Consider the following 23847-nt stretch of genomic DNA (forward strand, 5'->3'; position numbering starts at 1 on the left):
TCCCCATTGGGCATTACCCGTCCCTAGTAAGCAGGCATACCTTTGATATCTGGATAACCCTCTTACAACCACTCAGCCCTGATTCTCTGACCTAAAGCGGGCTTTTGAAATTAGGCACATATATTTCTTATCTTTAAAGCCTAAACTGTCTCGTGTTGTGACTGACTGTATGTTTGCTAGTGCACTGGTTCCCTGCCTATACAGTATATATATTGTGGGGCTTATCCTTGCCTTGCCCCATGTGTTCTTCTCATTGAGGAAGAACCTCAATACCCAGAGTGACCTCATATTCAGAGCATACACACGTACCGCATTTAATCAAATATTTGAATGCCTTTGAATTGTTTTTTATACCATTTGTATCTGAATTTTATATCTATGTCCCTATATATGAAAAATGTCTCGTTATTATGCCACCCATGTTAAATATATCCTTGAAATGTTAAATATATTATTATTAAAGATGTACCTACTAGAAAGACTCGATTGTAATTAACCTCCTCTTTTATTTACAGTGTACATGTTCCCACCCCCTGGTCCACGTCGCCCTGATGAAGGTGCAGCCTAAATAGGCTTCGCATCGAAACGCGCGTTGGCGTGATCTACATGGATGGCCTCTAGTGTAGTTGCTGTAAAAACATCCTGCCCACATTGTTCTGCCTCCATGTTATTCCAGTCCTAGCAGCTTATAAACTCATTCCCTGTAGGCCCATATGTACCCCGATGATCTGTCTGTTGAATGAATGTTTGTGGAAGTGTGTGGGACATGAACCTTGGATTGTTCTCTGTGAAGATCAATTTTTGACTTGTTTTATATCTAATGTTTTATCTACTTTTTCACATTTGCCCTGAATTTTGCACATGGACTCATGTCTGAGCCACTGCTGTATTAATAAACATATCCTCTTTTCATAACCAAGATGTACTGAATTTGTGTGATTTACTGTTGTCTCTGATATGTAGCCCGTTGTCACCACCCCCATTATCTTTAGTATCCCCCCCCTTGGGACCTAGCTATCCACCCTGGCAGGGTACTTCTGTTCTATTCAGCAGCAAGCCATGTTCTTTACCTAGGGTACTGAGGACAAGGGTACTGGAGAGAGCCATCATCAAAATTAGAAAGGCACAGAGTGATACAGAGATGACAGAAGCAAAAGTTAGAGAAGATATAGGTGCAGAAGGAAGTGGGGAAAGTGGTGGGGCAAAGAACATGCAACAATTCGCAATGCCAGTAGGTCTTGCTTTTAAACAAAAGTGCTTTGTCACTCAATCAATCAATCATGGTTTATATAGAGAGACTACTCACCTGTGAGGGTCTCAAGGTGCTGGCGGGGGGGGGGCTGCTGATCCATCTGGGTGCTGGAGTTCATTCGAAGAGTCAGGTCTTGAGATCCTTCCTGAATTGGGTCAGCAACGGGACTTGCCTGAGGTGGAGAGGCAGGGTGTTTCAGGTCTTGGCGATAGGTAGGAGAAGGATCTTTCTCCGGTCCTGGTCTTGTGGATTTGTGGGATGGTGGGGAGGCCAGTTGGGTGGAGCGCAGGTGTCTGGTGAGTCGTGGAAGTTGTTTCTGGCGGCTCTGCCTTCATTGGTGAGAGAGAGGATCAACTGGGTGTCATCAGCGTAAGAGACGATGTTGAGCCCATGGTTCCTGACTATGACTGCGAGTGGGGCCATGTAGACGTTGAAGAGAGTGGTGCTCAAGGAGGAGCCCTGGGCCACTCCGCAGCTGATCACTGAGGGCTCTGAGAGGAACAGTGGTAGTTTGACAAGCTGTGTTCGACCAGTGAGTAAGGAGCGGATCCAGTCCAGGGCTTTTTTCATGGATTTGTCAGACATACTCCCGTTCTGGTGTACAAAACCAGGAAAACGGAGGAAATATATTGTCTGACATTAGTAACATGCAAAAACATTGTAAGATAAGAATATCATGTTTTTAAATAAAAATTGTTTCACAGATATTATTGTATTAAATATTGTTTACATTAATATAGTTGTGATTAAAATTGTTTTTTCATTCAATATATTAGTAAGTATATTAATTTTAGGTGTTAGTATTGTTCGTATATTTGCTATAAGTAATTTAAAATATAATTTATAGTTTTATATGTGTAATTGCAAGGTTTTACTCACTTAGTAATTTATTATGTAGTTGCAAGTTGTTAATTAATTGATTTTCCATGTACTTTTTTTATTATTTATTAAATATGCAATCAAATATAAACATTATTTTAATCGTTAAGATTCATTTTCTTAATTTTAACATATATTTTAAATATTGATTTTAAATAATGTATATGTTCATAGTGGGTTGGGTTTGTAGAGGAATGGGGAGGAGATTTAATAAAGTTATAATTCATTTAATTTTAATGTATCTTTTATTGCAGATTACATATTAAAAATATATATTTTTGTAAAATATTTAATTGTTATTTTGTTTCTTAAATTCCATTTGCAAACTATAATGCATATTTTAACTTTTATGATAATTTTAGAAAATGATATTTTAGCAATGGGCTGTAGGGTTTGCTGGGGCATAGGTTGAAACGTTACTGAAATTATATATCTGTTTAAAGTATTTGTTAATCTTAATTATTTTTTAATTGATTATTAATTTTAGTATTTGTTTAATTGTTCATTTATGTAAATGATTTGTTCTATGTGGAGTATGTATTAATTTATGATACTATTTGTAAAATATATTTTTTATTTTGTATTTATTTAATTGTAATTGTTTTATTCAGGTAATATATTCATTTAAACATTATTTGATTTATTCTTTTTTGGGGTGTTTGTGTTTTTTTGGGTTGTTGGGAGGGAAGTGAACTTAAATTTACGGTATTTATTTATTTTGACCTCATTTGTATTTTTAAAGTTTATATAGTATGCTTTCATTTAAATAAAATATGAATTAAAATGTACTGTTTTTATGTATGCAAATGTTTTCCAGAAACCAAATATGAGTTGGAATTGTTTATTTAGTCCAGAACTTTCCCATACTGGAATGGGAATAGTAAATTTGACTCCTCTGAAGTCCAACACTTTCCCTATATTAGTAAATGTAACCCCTCCGAAAGCTAAAATTCTCATTTCTGTTTTTTAGACTGCAGAGCAAATCTGCCTTCTCTGAAGTCCAACACATTCACCTACTGCTGCTTACACTGGAGTGGGAATAGTAAATGTAACCCCTCTGAAATCCAATATTTCCCTACTGATGTTTAAACTGGAGTGGGAATTGTAAATCTAATCCTTCCGAAATCCAATAATTGCCCTAATGTTGCTTAGTTGAATAGTAAAAACAACCACCCAAAGTCCAATGCTTGCCCACCTGTTGCCTAGATTGGAGTGGGAAGAGTAAAATCCAACTCCACCGAAGTCAAACGCTTTCCCTATTGTTGCTTTGACCAAAAGGGTAAAGTAAATCTATCCCTTCCAAAGTCCAAACACTTTCACTACGCATGTTTAGACTGGAGTGAAAAGAATAATTTTAACCCTTCCGAAATTTAGCACTTTCCCTACTGTTGTTTAGACTGGAGCGAGAATAGTAAATCTACCCCTCCGTCCAATGTTTTTCCTTTTGTTGTTTAGACTGTAGTGGTAAAAATAAATGTATCCCTTCGAAGTCCAACACTTTCTCTACTGTTGCTTACACTCAAGTGGTAATCGGAGGGTTGTTAAACTGGGGGTGCGTTAGGTGCTGCAGCAGTCACAGAACATCCTTATAGGGCTTCAAAAAGCAGAGTGATTAATAAATATGCCTTTCATTTTGTTTTACTCTTGTAGCATTTGCTGTGCACTCAAAGAAAGCAGTTGAATTGCAGCATTGTCTTCTGGCAAACTATGGGGCATATTAGCAAGAACATCGTTAAAACTATCGCTGTTTTAGCGGCATCAAACTGCTGCTAAAATGGCGATAATAGGCTTGCTAATATGCGTTATAGAATTTCCAATAGAAGACCTGGTTAGATGTCCTGCACATTTAACCTGGGCTTCTATTGGAATTCTATAACGCATATTAGCAAGCCCATTATCGCCGTTTTAGCGGCCGTTTCCTTCCGCTAAAACTGCGATAATTTTAACGAGGTTCTTGCTAATATGCCCCAATGTTTATAATTTGTTTAACACAGAGACCGGTACTTGTGAATTTTGCAGCAAGTGACAATACTCCTGGGGTACAGAATGTGTGAAATGAGAACGCTGCAGTTTACAATTTATTTGAAGACACAGCAAAATTGGAATACTTGTAAATGAACTTTGCATATATTTCGAAATATATCAGCAGCAAGTAAAGATCAAGGGCCTCATTATGATTGCGGTGAATCCGCATACTTCGGGCCGGCGGAAGCCACCGCCGTCCCGGAGTATGCGGATTCACCTCTGCAGCCACATAGAACACCCACCGCCAGAGTAGGATGGCGGTGGGATTGCAGATGGACCAGCGGCGGACTGCAGGTCCGTCTGCCACTGATCCGCGGGGAGGGGAGGGCTATTTGGTGACGGTGTCTGCAAGACACCGTCAGCCAAATTAGGATTTGCACAGAGACATGCTTTTCCGCGGCGGCTTTTCCGCCGTGGAAAAGCATGTGGACTTTGGCTTTTGGGGGCCCGTTGGGGGCCCCCGGGGTGTCGGGGGGTGGGGGGTACCTATGGTACCCCCCAACATTTACATGCACAAAGCAGCAGGCACCGCGCGGTGCCTGCCTCTTTGTGCATGTAAATGTAATACATGCATTTTTAACATTGCTGCAGGTGCAGCTTGAAGCTGCACCCGCCGCAATGTTAAAAATAGAGGATGTGACTGCCACCCTGGCGGTCACATCCTAATCTGCATGGAGGGACCGCCGCTGCCCCTGCGGACGGTCCCTCCTTCTCTATGGTGGCGGACGGACTCAGGTCCGTCCGCCATCATAATCGGCCCCTAAATGTCTACTGAATACACACCAAGTCACAAATTGGAAAAATATATAGTTGTAAATGAGAGATTTGTTATTCCATAATTCTGAAGTGTGATGAAACCAAAGATTTTAATAAGATCAAAACAAACTGAGCCACTTTACTTATGTGATAAATATGCACCCAAAACACATTTCCATGTGTTGTTTGTGTGCCATATAGACTGAGCAGAATAACTGCAGGCCTGATGCAAATGTTAATGCCAAGAAGAGATGTCAATGGAAAATGTGCTCTCTCTAAATGACAGTACACCCTCCACCACTCCATGTTTATTTTAAACAAATGACTTTAACATTTATATATATTACCTACTGGCGGTCGCAAGTAGGTAGTTATAGTTAAGATTATTTTGTATAGGGAATCCGCAACATTCTATTGGGAATAACTTTGGCACCGGTTGAGGGATCTGCCTGAAATTTTCCTCAAATTTGCCTCGCGGCACTCCGCTGCTTCCCTGAAAGTTTGGGGGGGATTTGTCAAGCGGGGGCCGAGATAAAAGGGGGTCCCAAAACGTGTTTTCCCCATGTTAATTTCCATAGGGCGGTTGGACTCACTTTTAGCCCGAACGGCTGAATGGATTTCCACCAAACTTGGCAAAATTGTAGGGACTGGTATCCCGATGTGCCTTTGCTATATCTCAAGATATGTGCTTCAGTGGATTTTGAATAATTTAGGTTAAAAAAAAAATATATATCTATAAGCGCGCCCCGCTACGCGAGTTCGCGCGCGGAAAGCTGAATCGCTCTCGGGTGTCTGTAAACATTCCAAACAGTCTGGAGTGGCCGCCATCTTGTGTCTCGGTAGGATCGAGACACAAGAGGTGGCAAAAACAAAGGGGGAATTAACCAAAAGGGGGCAGATTAGACCCCCCCTGACCCCCTAAGTTTGATGTGGGGGCCATAAAAGGGCCCCGCGGGGCAAATTCTTTTTTTTTCGATTTGCGCGGGGGGAGCGCCCGGTACGCGCACCGGGGAGCGTACCATGGGGAAAAAAGAATGACAGAGTTTATAAAAAATGTAGCCTTTTTTATAAATTGGAGGTAGTTCTAAAAAGAACTGTTTTTTTCTTCTTTTTGTTGTTTTATATTTTTTTATTGTTTTTATGAACATTTTGTACTTTTTTTGGCTTTTATGAACAATTTTATATATTTTTTGTTATTTTTATGGGGACAAACAAAAAACAGGGAATTGTAAACGGCTCAACTGGAGCAAAAAAAATCTGGAAAAAATTAAGTTTTTGGGGACAAATGTGGTTGTCATCAGCGCGGTTGATGAGTTTAATGCTTTGCTCACCATAGGTAATTGTTTTACCACAAAAAATACAAACGATTTTGTATTTTCCAAACTGGGTTTGTATGTTTGGGACCATCTCCCTTGTCTCTTGACCCAATGGAGTGGGTTGCTTTCTTTTGGAGGTGCTGGGAGAAGATTGGGGAGGGTTTCTGGTCATTTCTCGGACCTCTGCCGCAGCATAGTTGTTAGGGTGCAGGCGTTGCATGTGGCGAATCATGGTGTTATTGCCAAAAGAGTACTATTTGTTAGGGTTCCCACTGGAAAGTACAGTGCCACAGATTAAACAAGTAACCTTTGGCGCATTTACTTTCTTGAGGTCCTTTGGGATTGAAAAAAACTCCCAGATAATGTGCTCCTTTGGCTTATATGGGGTAGTATCTTCAGGCAGGAACCCCCTCCTCTCCTCCTCCTCCTCTTCTTCATCTCCACCACTGTGGTGTTGTGGTGGTCCTCTTGGTGGTGGTGGTGGCTGAGATGCTCCTACTGCTGCTGCTACTGTAGCCATTTCTGAGTACAAATAGGTAGTAATAGCTCTGGAAACAGGTCTTCTTCACTCAAAGTACAAAGTGAGAATGAGGAAAAAAGGTGGGGCTTTCATCATTTGGAAAACAAAACTGTCCTGAACCAATGAAAAGTATTATTTTCAGGTCACATGACCAGCGCTTTCATCATTTGGAAACCAAAACTGTCCTGAACCAATAAAAAGTGTTATTTTTAGGTCACATGACCCGACGTGCTTACGCTACGCGCCCCGGGACTATATAGAACTGTTGCTGAATGAATGGATGTGTATATAGATGGTGGAATTACTGAATTGGTTGTTGTAACTGGTATGGGTAACTCCATTTTTTGAAAATGTTAGTTTCTATTTTTGAATATGTGTTTCAAGGGTTACATTACACTGAAAGAAGGTCTGTCAGTCTGTCACAAGGATGGTGTCATCAGTGATGTCATGAGTGATGTCACTGACCATGTCATGAGTGATGTAATATGTGACGTCATCAGCAGTGCATTGCAGGCGCACAAGTTATAGTGAGTCCAACTAACTATAACGTGGGAATTTCAATAGTTTTATGTCAGTAAAATTTCCAGCTAACTATAACTGGCCTGAAACCTATGGTTTTTAATAGGTTTTTTAAATGCTAATTCCTAACTATAACTGGTGTGAAACCTATGTTTTTTTCAGTGAATATAATATATATATATATTTTTTTAAACATATTCTTACAATTTTTTGCTTGACATTCTCAATCAGAATATTTTTGACAATAGTTTTGTAATTTTCATTATAAATATATCAACACAATCATTTTGTAAATAATATTTTTGACGATATTCATGTCAGTTGATATTTTTGTTCACAATATCATACAACCAATATTCTGTCACTCATTCATGCACTCATACATTAATTGATTCACCCACTGACTCATTCTTGCATCAACCTATATACCCATTCTCAATGAAATAGACAACAAAACTCAACAAGCATATGCAAGGGACATTAAAAGAATAATATTAAAGTGAGGGGCCTAGTGAGCTGTAAAATGCTCCAAAATAAAAAAGGGAAAAGAAGAGGGAAAGAAATGAAAGGGGACCCTAAATGAAAAATAGAAAAACTAAGAGGATCATTAGGATGGCGGAAGGGTCGCCACCGCAGGGCCGGCGGTAGCGGTCCTTCCGCCATCACACAGGATATTGCAACCGCCGAATTATGATGGCAGTGGGAATCCCAATCTGTCCCTGGCGGACGGAAAGTCGGTCCACCACGGTTCCGCAAGGCAGTCTTTTTCTGCTCGTCTTGTGGAACCAGAACACAGGCCAGTATTGAAACTAGGATATCCCTTTCCGCCAGTTTTTTCACGGCGGTCATCCCACCACGAAAACACAGGCAGAGGCTGGATTAAGGGGTCCGTTGAGGCTTGCACTGGGCATTTCCCTGCACTGCGTCGCAGGCACCGCGTGGTGCCTGCCACGTAGTGCAGGGAAATTCACAGCATGGCATTTCCGTCCGCAATGTTGGATGCGCCCGCCAGTATGGCAGGCGCATCCTAATTGCAGAGGTGGGACCTCAGCATGTCTGGCGGGAGGTCCCAGCACCGCGACGCGACATCAGTCCACCCGCCATCGTAATGAACCCTAAATGTTTGGACCAACAGCCCAGGCACTTAAGCACTCTCATTTTCAGGAAAAGGGGTAAACATGGAAAATGTCATCACTCACATGACAATAGAACCAATTGCGTAAATAGGCCACCCAATTGTCCCATGCAGTTTGCTGGGATGAGAAGAAGCAGAATGTGAATGACACTTGACAGACAGAACAGGGCTGACTCAAAGACCCTCTATGTATCTATAACTAAGTTGAATTCTTTATTTGTTTACTACAAGGGCCTAGCAGACAACTGCACCTGCCAGACCAGCTGAAAAAAATCTAACCAGGATTATCACAGTGCAAATCATCAACCCCCAGTGCTTGTCAAAGGAAGTAAACAACACCAAAATCCTTGTGTACCAAAATAATTTGTGAGATCCCATGTTATAAAATACCTCACAACAGGCTTTAACACAGTGCAATACCAGTCCGCCCTTAAAGACCTATTGGCTTTAACATATCATTTGCACAATAAAGGAGTCACACCTCCTGTGCTTGTTGTACTTTCTTATCAGACATAATGATATCTAATAAAAAATGAGGCCTATAGCCTTTATAATTGGCAAATAACCATTTCCAACGCAGGCCTATTATAGTGAACATAAGCTTTCTCACAAGGCAACCATCAGGCAAACAGTCAGAAAAATTACAAGGACATATAAAATAAAATTAAAATTTAACAAAGCAATATCCAACCCCTCCTCAGAAAGCTGTACAAGGATTATCAGAGTGCAAATCTTTTACACCAAGGCAGTGCTTAACATGAGTACTTGGTTTCCAGTGCTCTGCACTGGCACTTAATTCTCAGCTCTGGCCCGAATGACAGTCCACCACTTGGTGCAGCAGTCTATCTAATTTTAATATGAGCACAGCAACAGTACTTAATAATTCAAAGTACATTAAAAATGAATAATACCTCTCAGTCATGCCTTTATAATAGCTTTTGGTGGCATTTAATAGTCTGGATTGTCATATTTGTAGAAGTGCGATGGTTAGTAGTTGTGTTGTTACTGTCATTGGCACTGAAGGTAGCGGCAATGGGTGGTAAAAGGAGCAGTTGACTTCCGAGAAGGGCTGTGGAATTTACCTTTTTATGAAGTAAGCACTGCACTAAGGGTTTATCTGAGAGGCTAGGAACACCAAAAAACCCTTGCTCACTAACTTAGGGCCTGATTAGTATGGCGGTTTGACCGTCACCTACAGGCCATATGTTGCAGTCTGACCACCATCCAGCATAGCTGTCTAACCACCGTAGGGATTACAATGTCCCTTTCCCGACAACCTTTCCATGGCGGTGCAACCGCCATTAAAAGGCTGTCCCTGGGGGCCCCTAGCTGGGCCCCTATTCCCTCTGGGCCTCTGCAATGAGGACCATAGGCACCTGTGGTGCATCTCCAAACATCCATGCACTGTGTGCCAGGCACCACATGGCTGTGGCCTTTTTCTTGGCCGCAACACGAGCCGCCATGGAAAAGGGGATGTTTCTGACCGCCTACACAGCGGTCACATCTTAATTTGTCGGGTGGAACTGCCGACTAGATGTCAGTCATTTCCATTCCACTGAAATGTCCGACCACCATCGTAATTAGGCCCTTAATCTGTGACATTCCATGTCACAAAATCTCAGTCTACAGCATTCAACACAGTGCACTAATGAACCACTCATAAAAGCCTATTGGCTTTATCAAATGTTTTCTAAAATAAGTCTGTCAGACTTACCACCTTAGTCGTAACTTTACAGAACAGTTCTACGCCGAACAGTGAAAATAGCTTAACAGTACTATCAAATCTGAAATATTCAAATCCAAGTGTTTGTGAGAGGGGTAACCAGCATCAAAACCATTGCTACTATGGTAATCTCTGAGATTCCATGTCACATCATATCTAACTACACTCTTTAACACAGTGTAATGACAACCACCCTTAAAGGCCTATTATCTTAAACATATCCTTTTCACAATAAATACGACAGGCTTACTGCCTTTGTCGCATCTTTTCATAATAAACAGGTCAGACCTATAGCCTTGTTCACTGGCTTGTCATCATAACCAACCAGTCTTGTTGCATTAGCTTTCCAACAAAGCAAAAAGTGCAATACAAACACACTTTTTCAGTTGAAGCACCAAACTTTCGCTCTTTAAAAAACCATTACTCGAGTCAATCAACATTTTGGTAGAGCCAAAGCTCCCCTCTCAATAGGGCCTGTTAAGGCTCTTTTCTGTTGCTCACATATGGTCTGGCAACAGCTTTCCTATCATGCCAGACTTAAAAAGGGCAAACAAAACAAGTGATGGACAGAATGTGGATCAATGTCACACATTCACCCCAGTCCAAAGATCTGGGCCAAATCCATCGTTTCTTTGCACTCCACACCACCCTGGGTTAGACAATGGCATTATGCAAATCAGCTCTGACCCTGTGCCCCATGGGAACAGTCCAGTCCGAACTACAAAAGCCATGTCCTTCCCAGAACGGAATCAAGCATCCGAGGACCGGTCCTCGGATGCTTGATTCCGTTCTGGGAAGGACATGGCTTTTGTAGTTCGGACTGGACTGTTCCCATGGGGCACAGGGTCAGAGCTGATTTGCATATCGCCATTGTCTAACCCAGGGTGGTGTGGAGTGCACAAAAACGATGGATTTGGGCCCCGATCTTTTGACTGGGTTGAATGTGTGACATTGATCCACATTCGGTCCATCACCTGTTTTGTTTGCAATACCGCCATAAGTGCTCTGGGGATGCTCAGACGTGGGTCCCAGACACTCCACACCACTGGAGTCAAGCTAGCCGGGCTGATGAGAGGTGTTACCTCGAAACCGGTCAGGTCCTCGGATGCTTGATTCCGTTCTGGGAAGGACATGGCTTTTGTAGTTCGGACTGGACTGTTCCCATGGGGCACAGGGTCAGAGCTGATTTGCATATCGCCATTGTCTAACCCAGGGTGGTGTGGAGTGCAAAAAAACGATGGATTTGGGCCCAGATCTTTTGACTGGGTTGAATGTTTGACATTGATCCACATTCGGTCCATCACCTGTTTTGTTTGCAATACCGCCATAAGTGCTCTGGGGATGCTCAGACGTGGGTCCCAGGCACTCCACACCACTGGAGTCAAGCTAGCCGGGCTGATGAGAGGTGTTACCTCGAAACCGGTCCGGTCCTCGGATGCTTGATTCCGTTCTGGGAAGGACGTGGCTTTTGTAGTTCGGACTGGACTGTTCCCATGGGGCACAGGGTCTGAGCTGATTTGCATATCACCATTGTCTAACCCAGGGTGGTGTGGAGTGCAAAAAAACGATGGATTTGGGCCCAGAACTTTTGACTGGGTTGAATGTGTGACATTGATCCACATTCGGTCCATCACCTGTTTTGTTTGCAATACCGCCATAAGTGCTCTGGGGATGCTCAGACGTGGGTCCCAGGCACTCCACACCACTGGAGTCAAGCTAGCCGGGCTGATGAGAGGTGTTACTTTGAAACCGGTCCGGTCCTCGGATGCTTGATTCCGTTCTGGGAAGGACATGGCTTTTGTAGTTCGGACTGGACTGTTCCCATGGGGCACAGGGTCAGAGCTGATTTGCATATCGCCATTGTCTAACCCAGGGTGGTGTGGAGTGCAAAAAAACGATGGATTTGGGCCCAGATCTTTTGACTGGGTTGAATGTGTGACATTGATCCACATTCGGTCCATCACCTGTTTTGTTTGCAATACCGCCATAAGTGCTCTGGGGATGCTCAGACGTGGGTCCCAGGCACTCCACACCACTGGAGTCAAGCTAGCCGGGCTGATGAGAGGTGTTACCTCGAAACCGGTCCGGTCCTCGGATGCTTGATTCCGTTCTGGGAAGGACATGGCTTTTGTAGTTCGGACTGGACTGTTCCCATGGGGCACAGGGTCAGAGCTGATTTGCATATCGCCATTGTCTAACCCAGGGTGGTTTGGAGTGCAAAAAAACGATGGATTTGGGCCCAGATCTTTTGACTGGGTTGAATGTGTGACATGATCCACATTCGGTCCATCACCTGTTTTGTTTGCAATACCGCCATAAGTGCTCTGGGGATGCTCAGACGTGGGTCCCAGGCACTCCACACCACTGGAGTCAAGCTAGCGGGCTGATGAGAGGTGTTACCTCGAAACCGGTCCGGTCCTCCGATGCTTGATTCCGTTCTGGGAAGGACATGGCTTTTGTAGTTCGGACTGGACTGTTCCCATGGGGCACAGGGTCAGAGCTGATTTGCATATCGCCATTGTCTAACCCAGGGTGGTGTGGAGTGCAAAAAAACGATGGATTAGGGCCCAGATCTTTTGACTGGGTTGAATGTGTGACATTGATCCACATTCGGTCCATCACCTGTTTTGTTTGCAAGACTTAAAAAGGGAGCAATAAAGAAGTATGGAAAGGGAGGAAGAATGGAAAGACTTTAGTGTGACAGTGGCACCAAGTTATTGAGATTGACAGAGTAAAGCCAGAGTAAAGGTAAGGAGGGATCAAGTGAAAAAGAGAGTGGTAGGACAGTAGAGGAAAAAAGCTAGAGAGGCAGAGTAAGGGCGAGAGGTAGACTGTGAGAGGGAAAGAAAAAATTGAAAGGTTTTGGAAAGAGGGCGATAGAATGATAGCAGAGAAAGAAAACGTGAGAGAGAGATACAGAGAAAGAAGGAGAGAAGGGAGAGCAAAAGAAGTATAGAGAAACAAAAAGAAAGAGAAAGAAGAAAGTGGGGGAAAGCAGTTGAAATAGAGTGGGCAATAGGGGGGAAGTAGGGAAGAAAAGGGCAGAGTTAGAGAAAATCATCGAAAGTGAAAGAGAAAGAAACAGAGCAGAGAGAGAGAGAGAGAGAGAGAGCAAAAGAGCAAAAAAGCAGAGAGAGCAGAAGAGTTATCAGAGGAAGAAAGAGAGCTTTGGATGACAGCCAGATCATAGCAGAATGGGAGCGAAGGGAGAAAAATCTGCATGGTGCTAACAGAGTGGAATTAACTAGGGTGAGACTTTGCAGTTTAATGATAATGTGTTAAAAGCTTTTGCTTGTGTCTCATTAACACATCTAACTCTTCCCTTTTATATCTCGTGAGCTCTAGGGCAGTTATGTGGCTCACCAGCAGAGTACACCAACAGTATGCTGTGCTCAGCACAGAGGGATGGCATACACAGGTGAACCCTCCAGTAGGGCCGTGGAAAGAATCTGTAGTTATTCACATAGTTGTTTTATAAACCACCAATATGCTGCCTTTCATCTGCTTCAGAGGGCTTTGGAACAACATAGGCTATAAATCTTCAGCGCACATGGCAAAATCCATAACATATAGGCAGTGGCAGAAGGCAAAGCATGTTCTATGCACTTTCTGGGCTATTAAATTATTGCTGACTACCATTATTTCTGGTGTGTTTCATACTTCGGCTTAGAGTTATAACACTTACACACAATGCAGCACGACACCCAAAATGCTTTGCTGCGTTGCGTGAGAGGGAGAGAGAAGGACAGCACCACATCTACAGAGATATGACACTCCCCTCCCCTCTCCCTAGTGGAGTAGCACAATCAGGCTGCAGAGATCCAGGCATAGTGCAAGGGTGTGTACATGAGTCTAGCTTAGGTTTTGTACTAGAAGGGACCCTTCCAGTACAAAATACTATGCATATACTAACTTTTAAACTTTTGCCACTTTGGATGTTTGCTTACAGTATAGCACACAGTCAAAGTGGGTAGCATTAGGAGAAATAAAAGCATTTCTCCTTTTTAACGCCTGTTCAGAGAGGTGTTATTTTTTGGAGCGAAACCCTGTCCACTAATATTGTATGTATTTACATGGTGTCTCGGCGCTAAAGTATTGTGGACTTGTGCCATATAACAGGGAGCTACCGGCTGAATAACCAGTTTCTTGTCTTCCGTCTACTGGTTGAATAACCAGGTTTTTGTCTTTTTTCTAAAGACCAATAGAAATTGTCTGGATCTAATTTCTGCTGGGAGGGTGTTCCAGGGTTTTGCCGTAGCCATGGTAAAGCATCTATCTCCCCAGGTAACAGTTCTTGTGTGGGGGACCATGAGGAGATTAGCCGTGGAGGACCGGAGGTCTCTAGAGGGAGCATATGCTTCTAAGGCATTGTTGAGGAAGAGGGGACCAGCTTTGCGAGATGCCTTATAGGCAATACACAGAGCCTTGAACTTTATGCGGTTTCTCACAGGAAGCCAATGATAACGACGAATGATGTCAAGTCAAGTCAAGTCATGTCAAAGAATTTATATAGCGCGCTACATACCCGGAGGGTCTCAAGGCGCTTGAAGAAGGGTGGGGAGTTACTTGTCGAATATCCAAGTTTTAAGGTGCAAAATGGATTTTCATTTCGGGGTTCCAGATAGCATTCTGGCCGTGGAGTTTTGAACATGTTGAAGTCTGCTAATGACTTTATTTTGGGCATTCATAAGAAGAGCATTACAATAATCGATGGTAGACATTACTAGAGTGCTGACCAGTGTTTTCCCTGCATTTAGGGGTAAGAATGGTAGTCGCTTTTTTATCATTCGCAGCTTGAAGAATGACGATGATACCACAGTATTTGCAAGAGATGCAATGGAAAACCTGTCATCAAATATGACACCCAGGTTTCGGAGTTTGGTGACAGGTACTGGAGGAGGGCCTTGTGACGAAGGCCACCAACTGGTGGACCATGTAGGAAGTAGATTACCGAGTATCATGACCTCTGTTTTCTCAGAGTTCAACTTGTGGTCATCCAACTTCTGATGGCATGCATGCCCTTCTTAAATTTAGCTGCTACTATTTCACCGTCATTGTGTACATTGAGCACCAGTTGGGTGTCATCGGCCTAGGATGTGAGTCCCATCCTGTGTGATTTGATGACTTTAGCTAAGTCAGACACATAGATATTAAAGAGTGTCGGACTTAAAGATGATCCTTGGGGAACACCACACGGGAGGGCTAAATGAGAGGAGTTAAAGGGGCCGATATTTACCGATTGAGTACGGTCGGTAAGAAAGGGGGATAATAAACCTTTGGCTGTCTGATGAATGCCCATGTGTGAGACACCGTCGATCAAGATAGTGTGATCGACCGTGTCAAAAGCTGCTGCTAAATCCAGCAGTATAAGAACAGCCGTTCCTCCTTGATCGAGGATGATTCTTAAATCCTCTGTTGCTTTTATTGGCACAGTCTCAGTACCGTGGCCTTTACGAAAGCCAAACTGAGATAGGGTTTGCATCAAAAGGTATGGGTGGTTGATGGGAGCGCCCATGTACCACCAATGTAACGCCCACTTGACCCAAAGCAGCTCTTCCCTTTTGTGAAGCAATCGGAGTGTAAAATGTTTCTAAATCTGGGTCCAAATCTTCATTTATTTATTAACTGTGTTTATGTCAGAAAGTTTTGCTGGGTCCGAGTCAACAAACTTACCTGTTTCATAGTTTAAAAAAATATACTGTACGGAAATAGGAAACATGGCAGATCCAGTATCTGGTGCATTCTAGTGGTATTAACCAAATAAGTTGCCTCAACATGAATAAATATGGCCGTCTTGCTTGAAATCTCCCTTCCCGACCCCGCCGCCCACACCGCCGGTAAATGCCAGCCACCACCGATTTAATGGCAAAGGTTACACCACCTGGCCCTTGATTGAGAGAGACCAAAGTCAAGCAAGGGTTTGTGCCACAAACCTCTCGCAAATCCCAGAGCTTCTTCATGATATATAGCCCCGGGCCAAGTGTACCCATGCTGAAGGCTCTGTTTCAGCTGATGCCCTGCTTGTGCCTTGTCCTTAGCAGCAAAGCCATTGTTTTGGCATCGGCCAAGCTATCTTTACATTTCCTCACCCCACTCTCGATATTTCCAGCCTAGAATTTGGCAAAGGATTCTATGTCAGGATTTTTTTTTTTTTACAAGAAACGGGCATGCATGGGTGGTGCTGAATATACACTTGGGGGTCACTTACAGTTTGGTGGCATGGGAGACTTGCCAAGATAGAAACGACAAGTGGCATCCGCCAAAAGTAATTGCATTTATTTTGAAGGAGCACACCAGAAAAATATATATCATTATTTTTCTTTTGACTCAATTCTGTACAAATTGGTGCAGTATAATATTTTGAATGACTGCATGAATTGTGAATATTTTGGTCGGAACCCAGTTGCGTTCATTTTGTTGTTTTTAACTGCAAAATCTGTTGTTTGTGTTCATGGAATGCACTATATCATTTTCTATGCAGCACTGAGATGGCACTTGATAAAGGCTCTTCGGGAGTCGTACTGCGTCACCTTTGGAATGAAATCTTTTCATCACTGCAACAGAGTGCCTTGCCATTCTTCCATTTGTTGTGGCAATGCTGATGGGTCTTACATCCAAATTTTTTGATACCGTTACCCATGAGCCCATTGGGCTAAAAGGGCTTTAGCTCCCACTTCCCCACCTCCCACCCCGTCGTCTTCACAACCCAGGCTCCATTCTTAATATATATTTTAACACTAAAGATTAAAAAAGTAAGGTTAGGTAACTTATGTAGTCTTTCTATAAATGCAATGCATCAAGTCTTTCTTCAAACTCATTTTATAGTTCCTCGGATCCGTTGTGAATTCTCGGATAAATAAGCGGTCTGCCGGTTATATCGCAGACATTAAATACCAAAACAACACATTTAATACAAACATATGCTATAGCAATTTCTATAAGGGTATCACTGCCTGTGTGTGTGAATGTGAATGGCTTTGTGAGTGACTGTGTGAGACTGGCTATATGGGTGTGTAAGTGGTTGGGTGGATTTATAAGTGGGTTTGTGAGTGGGTCTGGGAGTGGGTGTATGAGTGGTTTTGTGGGTCTGTGAGTGGGTGTGTGTGTGGCTGTATTGTGTGTGAGCGGTTGTGTGGGTCTGTAAGTGGGTGTGAGAGTGGGTGTGTAAGTGTGTGGCGAGTGGCTGTGTGGGTCTGTGAGTGGGTGTATGTGTTTTTTTGTATTGGGATCTAGGTCAGTTAATTTGGGTGAATTTGTGGATCTGGGCGGATCCAGGTGGATCCATGGATTCTCTTGCACTAAAAACATTTTAGACAATTTCTTACCCATGAGGAGTTCCTTACACCCTTTCATTAGTACCACTAGGTCACTGTACCTCTACCCTCACCCCTTCTATCACTTTTACATTTTATTTCCCGGATGGTAAATGAGTCCCAATGCACAAAATGGTTTCCGCAACTTTCTTCTCAAGTTGCCAATCACGGCAGTGCTGTTGGTGCGTCCATCCATGGATTCACAGAGGATCTCCGTCTCTAGATATACATAAATCTTTTTACTTGAGTAACTTCAAAACTATTGAACAGATTGACACTAAATTACCAAAAAAACTATTTTTGCACCGAGATCGAGGTTTCTGCCAAATTTGCCATAAGTCCATTCAGTGGTTTGGGCTGTAGTCGTGTCTAAAATCCCTATGGGAAATTGCATAGGGAAAAGGTGTTTTGGGGCCCCTCTATTTCTTGGCCCCTGTTTGATGGTTTCACCCTGAAACTTTCCAGACACCACCTGAAAATTTCGTGAAGATTCCTCAAACAGTGCCAAAGTTATTAGCAAAACAGAAAACACTCTTCCTATGGATACTTAGGGGGTCATTACGATGATGGACGGACTTCAGTCCATCCGTTATCGTATCGTATTTGGGAGCACCCACCTACAAGGTGGCAGTCCCACAGGGCAATTTACAATGCGACCGCCACCGTGGCAGTTCCATTGCCCATGTTTTGTATTGCAGCGGGTGCTGCGCTCTGCAGCACCTGTGTTAAGAGTCTGTCCTCAGGATCGGTTTGTTGCTTAGTATGTCCACCTCTAGATCTAACCAACGCCTGGATTGCCGTGATAGCACAGAGCGTTGGGAGGATCAAGCGGGGGAAGAGGGAATGGAGGGGGGGAAGGAAAGGAAGGGAACAGCGGGGAGGGAGATCTGAAAGACACAAAGAAATGGTAGACTATAAGAACACTAACTCACTTGATATGCATCAGAAATTTCCTTACACCATATATTGTACCTGTCAAGTTCCTTATACCTGTAAAGGAAAATACGTATTTGCTGATGTGCAGAGCTGCCTGACAGAGCTGTGAATTTCTGATGTATCACTGCATAAATCCAAAAGGAATGCAACATGTGAACATAAATATCTACACACATACAAGACACAACCAGGTCCCGAGAGAATCACCCTATTTAGCATTGAACATATCCATGTCTAAACTCCTAATCGAATCACAGGGGTAGAGTGTAGCCATTACCACTCAAGGGGAACCCCTGTTAAATAAAGGAGTCATAGACAGAAGGTTAATACACAAAACACACAAGCAACTGTACCACTGTCACATCAATACTGGATAAGTGCAAAGGAAATAATTCCTAGGAGATACACCAAAAGATCAGGGATCATGGAGTCCGATATAATACTTCTTATATAGACAGGTGTAGTTCCCAGCGTGAAAGAGGCAAAACAAGGCTTGTCTGTGGACAGTACGAATATCAAAATAATAGGGGAATTGACTTTGTGGATCTCAAAACATCCACTTCCCCGTCGGCCGGCAATACCGACCGAGTCAGCATCCAACAACTGTAAACATAAACTCCAAACGGTACAGAGCACCGTTACCGCACCACGGGGAAGAAACATATCTATGAAGCAGGCAATCCTGGCATTCAGACTGGAATTCCCAACGCCGAGCTCGGGCTGGAACTTCCATTTATGCTTCCTCTCGCGAGATCCCGCTCGCGTCGTGGAGGCTCATAGGAGTGGTAGTTCTTGGCTCTTGGCCTACAGGGAAGTGAAGTGCGGTTGCAACGCGATCGTGACAACCTGCCACAAGACAAAACAGACACCCCAACATTATCCCTGCACCATGTGGCAACCACCATGTGGTGCCTACCACATGGTGTAGGGATATGTAGGGGGGCACCGTGCCCCCCAGTGTCTATTTCCCTGGATGAAGGGGCTAGGGCGGCCCGTTATGGACCCCAAATCCATTTCTGCCTGCCGTTTTGCGGTGGGTTGACTGCCGCAGAATGACTTACAGTAAGGGATATTGTAATCCCTACAGCGGTGCCTGACAGGCCCCGCCACCATTCTGGGACTACAGGGAGGTTAGACAGGCAGTGAGATACAGACCGCCTGTCGGAACCGCGGCGGTCGGAGTTTCCGACCGCTACTGATGGCGCGCGGGATTGCCAGCTCAATAAATCTTACTCACCTGGGCCCTTAAACATTCACACCTTCGAACCGTTAATCCTGCTTCTATTTCCTGCCTATCAGAATTTTATATTTCAGGACTTATACCTATACACCATGACTTACCAATCCTTGTCACCTATGTTATAAGTCCTAGGGATCAAAAAGGGAGTTAGCATATCAAGCAGTAATTTAATAATTTACCTTTCCTGAAATAATCACAGACTCTGGAGAAGTTTTAAACACTTTATCTATGCAAGGTTTTTTGAGTCAGTGGCCACAATACAGTGACCATAAATTTTACAAGTAAGAAAATGATTATTAGCGCATAAAGTTTGCAAGAAATTACAGTAACACCTTAAGACATTGGTACCTGGGAAGGGTGAGAAAGGGAAATAGCACAAGGACATACTACATGGATTATATTTACCTAAAATGGTGCGAGGAACAATCCTGGCCATGAGCTGGGGCAAAGATAAGGCTCCTGACTAATCAGGACAGGACAGGTGTAGATCAGGACAGGTAACCTCCACTAGTACAACGCCAGCGTCGCACCCCTCTCTCTACGCCAAATTCTGATACCCCGATTGGGTAATCGATAATTCTCCCTCAGCAAATCTCGATTCTTCTGACAGAGTGCTCCGCCAGCACCTCTGCTCTTGATCTCCTATAGCATGCGTTGGGTCAGTGACAGGTCAGATAATCGGGCAAGTCGTACAATTTCTCTAACTAAGCCTACCTTGGGTATACCATTTCCAGGGCAATGTACCACCCCTAAATGTTGCAAATCTATGTGTTCCCCTTCAGTGATTGTTCAGAAAGACGAGGAGAGGTCATCACACCATACAAAGATGAGGTAATTTCTCATTGAATTATATTGATCAAGTTACCGCCCATAATTTATTTTCCCATGCACTTTTATTCCACCCAGCAATATTGGTTGCATTTGGTATACATTGTATTTGTTACAGTTCACATTTCTTCCTCTCCTGAGGTCAAATGGTCAGTTTCCCATGAACATTGTGGGTAAGATGAGTATTGGCAGTCATTCAATGTCAGTGACTTCAGGGTTTTCTGGGCGCAGCTTTTTCAATATGGAGTTTGTGTCACTCTTAGGCCCAAATAAAAGCTAATAACAAAGTCAAAGAAAAGACATATTAGAATACAAAAATAAATGAATGCACTGTATACCACTTACCTCTACTCTAACCCCATTACTTTAATTATACTATGGCTTTAATAGTTAAGCAGAACAAACTAAGTTTAGTTGAAGCAATAGCAGGTGCATTACCTTCCTCTAGATACTAAATGTGTTGTGTAATGCAAATATTAGTAAACAGAACATGTTGATTAATTAGTTATAGGTTATTTCGAGAGGGCTGAATACAAGCAAGTTTCTGTACGTATAAAACGTTGCTCCATCACTACCCTTCCAAAAGCCATTATAATATGGGGGACGGTGATCTCTGTTCTGATGACGTGGAGACCGACAGCCTGTCGGTGGTGGTCTCCACGCCATCGTAATCAGGCCCTAACTATAACTACCTACTGTTGACCACCAGTATAATATATATATATATATATATATGTTCACAACATCTCCCCTTGCGGAAAGAAACTGAGCCGCACACGTTACTTCACTTTTTAGCCAATTTATTTAAAGGGGACAGCAGGATTGGGACTTGTTCTGACGCGTTTCGTTTCCCCATGGAAACTTTTTCAAAGAAATGTCCTGCACCAAAAGAACATGCCATAAGTTCCACAGCCCGATGTTTTTAACTTATTTTTCACTTCCTCCGATGGCACAGCTATGTGAAATACCTTCTTTTTTGTTGCTGCATTCTGGGGCTTGCGGTCCGAACGGCTGTTCGTGTTTCAAACCCTCCAGTGGGTGGTGAATTAAATCCTGTTGCTCAGTAAAACCGCTTTCTTGGCAAGAAGTTCCCCCATGTCAGCCTGCTTTTGAGACTGACTTAGGACCAATGCCGAGGTCCAGTCCTCGGTGGCACCACTCTCCCGATCCGTTTTGTCGGGTCTGCGCTTGGGTTCAAGTTGGGAGAGCGTCGGCGCTCTTGTGGCGGTGCGTTTGCTCTTCGGCGGAACCACGCCGATATTAATGTTCACAACATCTCCCCTTGCGGAAAGAAACTGAGCCGCACACGTTACTTCACTTTTTAGCCAATTTATTTAAAGGGGACAGCAGGATTGGGACTTGTTCTGACGCGTTTCGTTTCCCCATGGGAACTTTTTCAAAGAAATGTCCTGCACCAAAAGAACATGCCATAAGTTCCACAGCCCGATGTTTTTAACTTATTTTTCACTTCCTCCGATGGCACAGCTATGTGAAATACCTTCTTTTTTGTTGCTGCATTCTGGGGCTTGCGGTCCGAACGGCTGTTCGTGTTTCAAACCCTCCAGTGGGTGGTGAATTAAATCCTGTTGCTCAGTAAAACCGCTTTCTTGGCAAGAAGTTCCCCCATGTCAGCCTGCTTTTGAGACTGACTTAGGACCAATGCCGAGGTCCAGTCCTCGGTGGCACCACTCTCCCGATCCGTTTTGTCGGGTCTGCGCTTGGGTTCAAGTTGGGAGAGCGTCGGCGCTCTTGTGGCGGTGCGTTTGCTCTTCGGCGGAACCACGCCGATATTAATGTTCACAACATCTCCCCTTGCGGAAAGAAACTGAGCCGCACACGTTACTTCACTTTTTAGCCAATTTATTTAAAGGGGACAGCAGGATTGGGACTTGTTCTGACGCGTTTCGTTTCCCCATGGAAACTTTTTCAAAGAAATGTCCTGCACCAAAAGAACATGCCATAAGTTCCACAGCCCGATGTTTTTAACTTATTTTTCACTTCCTCCGATGGCACAGCTATGTGAAATACCTTCTTTTTTGTTGCTGCATTCTGGGGCTTGCGGTCCGAACGGCTGTTCGTGTTTCAAACCCTCCAGTGGGTGGTAAATTAAATCCTGTTGCTCAGTAAAACCGCTTTCTTGGCAAGAAGTTCCCCCATGTCAGCCTGCTTTTGAGACTGACTTAGGACCAATGCCGAGGTCCAGTCCTCGGTGGCACCACTCTCCCGATCCGTTTTGTCGGGTCTGCGCTTGGGTTCAAGTTGGGAGAGCGTCGGCGCTCTTGTGGCGGTGCGTTTGCTCTTCGGCGGAACCACGCCGATATTAATGTTCACAACATCTCCCCTTGCGGAAAGAAACTGAGCCGCACACGTTACTTCACTTTTTAGCCAATTTATTTAAAGGGGACAGCAGGATTGGGACTTGTTCTGACGCGTTTCGTTTCCCCATGGAAACTTTTTCAAAGAAATGTCCTTCACCAAAAGAACATGCCATAAGTTCCACAGCCCGATGTTTTTAACTTATTTTTCACTTCCTCCGATGGCACAGCTATGTGAAATACCTTCTTTTTTGTTGCTGCATTCTGGGGCTTGCGGTCCGAACGGCTGTTCGTGTTTCAAACCCTCCAGTGGGTGGTGAATTAAATCCTGTTGCTCAGTAAAACCGCTTTCTTGGCAAGAAGTTCCCCCATGTCAGCCTGCTTTTGAGACTGACTTAGGACCAATGCCGAGGTCCAGTCCTCGGTGGCACCACTCTCCCGATCCGTTTTGTCGGGTCTGCGCTTGGGTTCAAGTTGGGAGAGCGTCGGCGCTCTTGTGGCGGTGCGTTTGCTCTTCGGCGGAACCACGCCGATATTAATGTTCACAACATCTCCCCTTGCGGAAAGAAACTGAGCCGCACACGTTACTTCACTTTTTAGCCAATTTATTTAAAGGGGACAGCAGGATTGGGACTTGTTTTGACGCGTTTCGTTTCCCCATGGAAACTTTTTCAAAGAAATGTCCTGCACCAAAAGAACATGCCATAAGTTCCACAGCCCGATGTTTTTAACTTATTTTTCACTTCCTCCGATGGCACAGCTATGTGAAATACCTTCTTTTTTGTTGCTGCATTCTGGGGCTTGCGGTCCGAACGGCTGTTCGTGTTTCAAACCCTCCAGTGGGTGGTGAATTAAATCCTGTTGCTCAGTAAAACCGCTTTCTTGGCAAGAAGTTCCCCCATGTCAGCCTGCTTTTGAGACTGACTTAGGACCAATGCCGAGGTCCAGTCCTCGGTGGCACCACTCTCCCGATCCGTTTTGTCGGGTCTGCGCTTGGGTTCAAGTTGGGAGAGCGTCGGCGCTCTTGTGGCGGTGCGTTTGCTCTTCGGCGGAACCACGCCGATATTAATGTTCACAACATCTCCCCTTG

This window comes from Lissotriton vulgaris, chromosome 1_1, assembly GCF_964263255.1.
Source record: "Lissotriton vulgaris chromosome 1_1, aLisVul1.2, whole genome shotgun sequence".
NCBI classification, from domain to species: Eukaryota; Metazoa; Chordata; class Amphibia; order Caudata; family Salamandridae; genus Lissotriton; species Lissotriton vulgaris.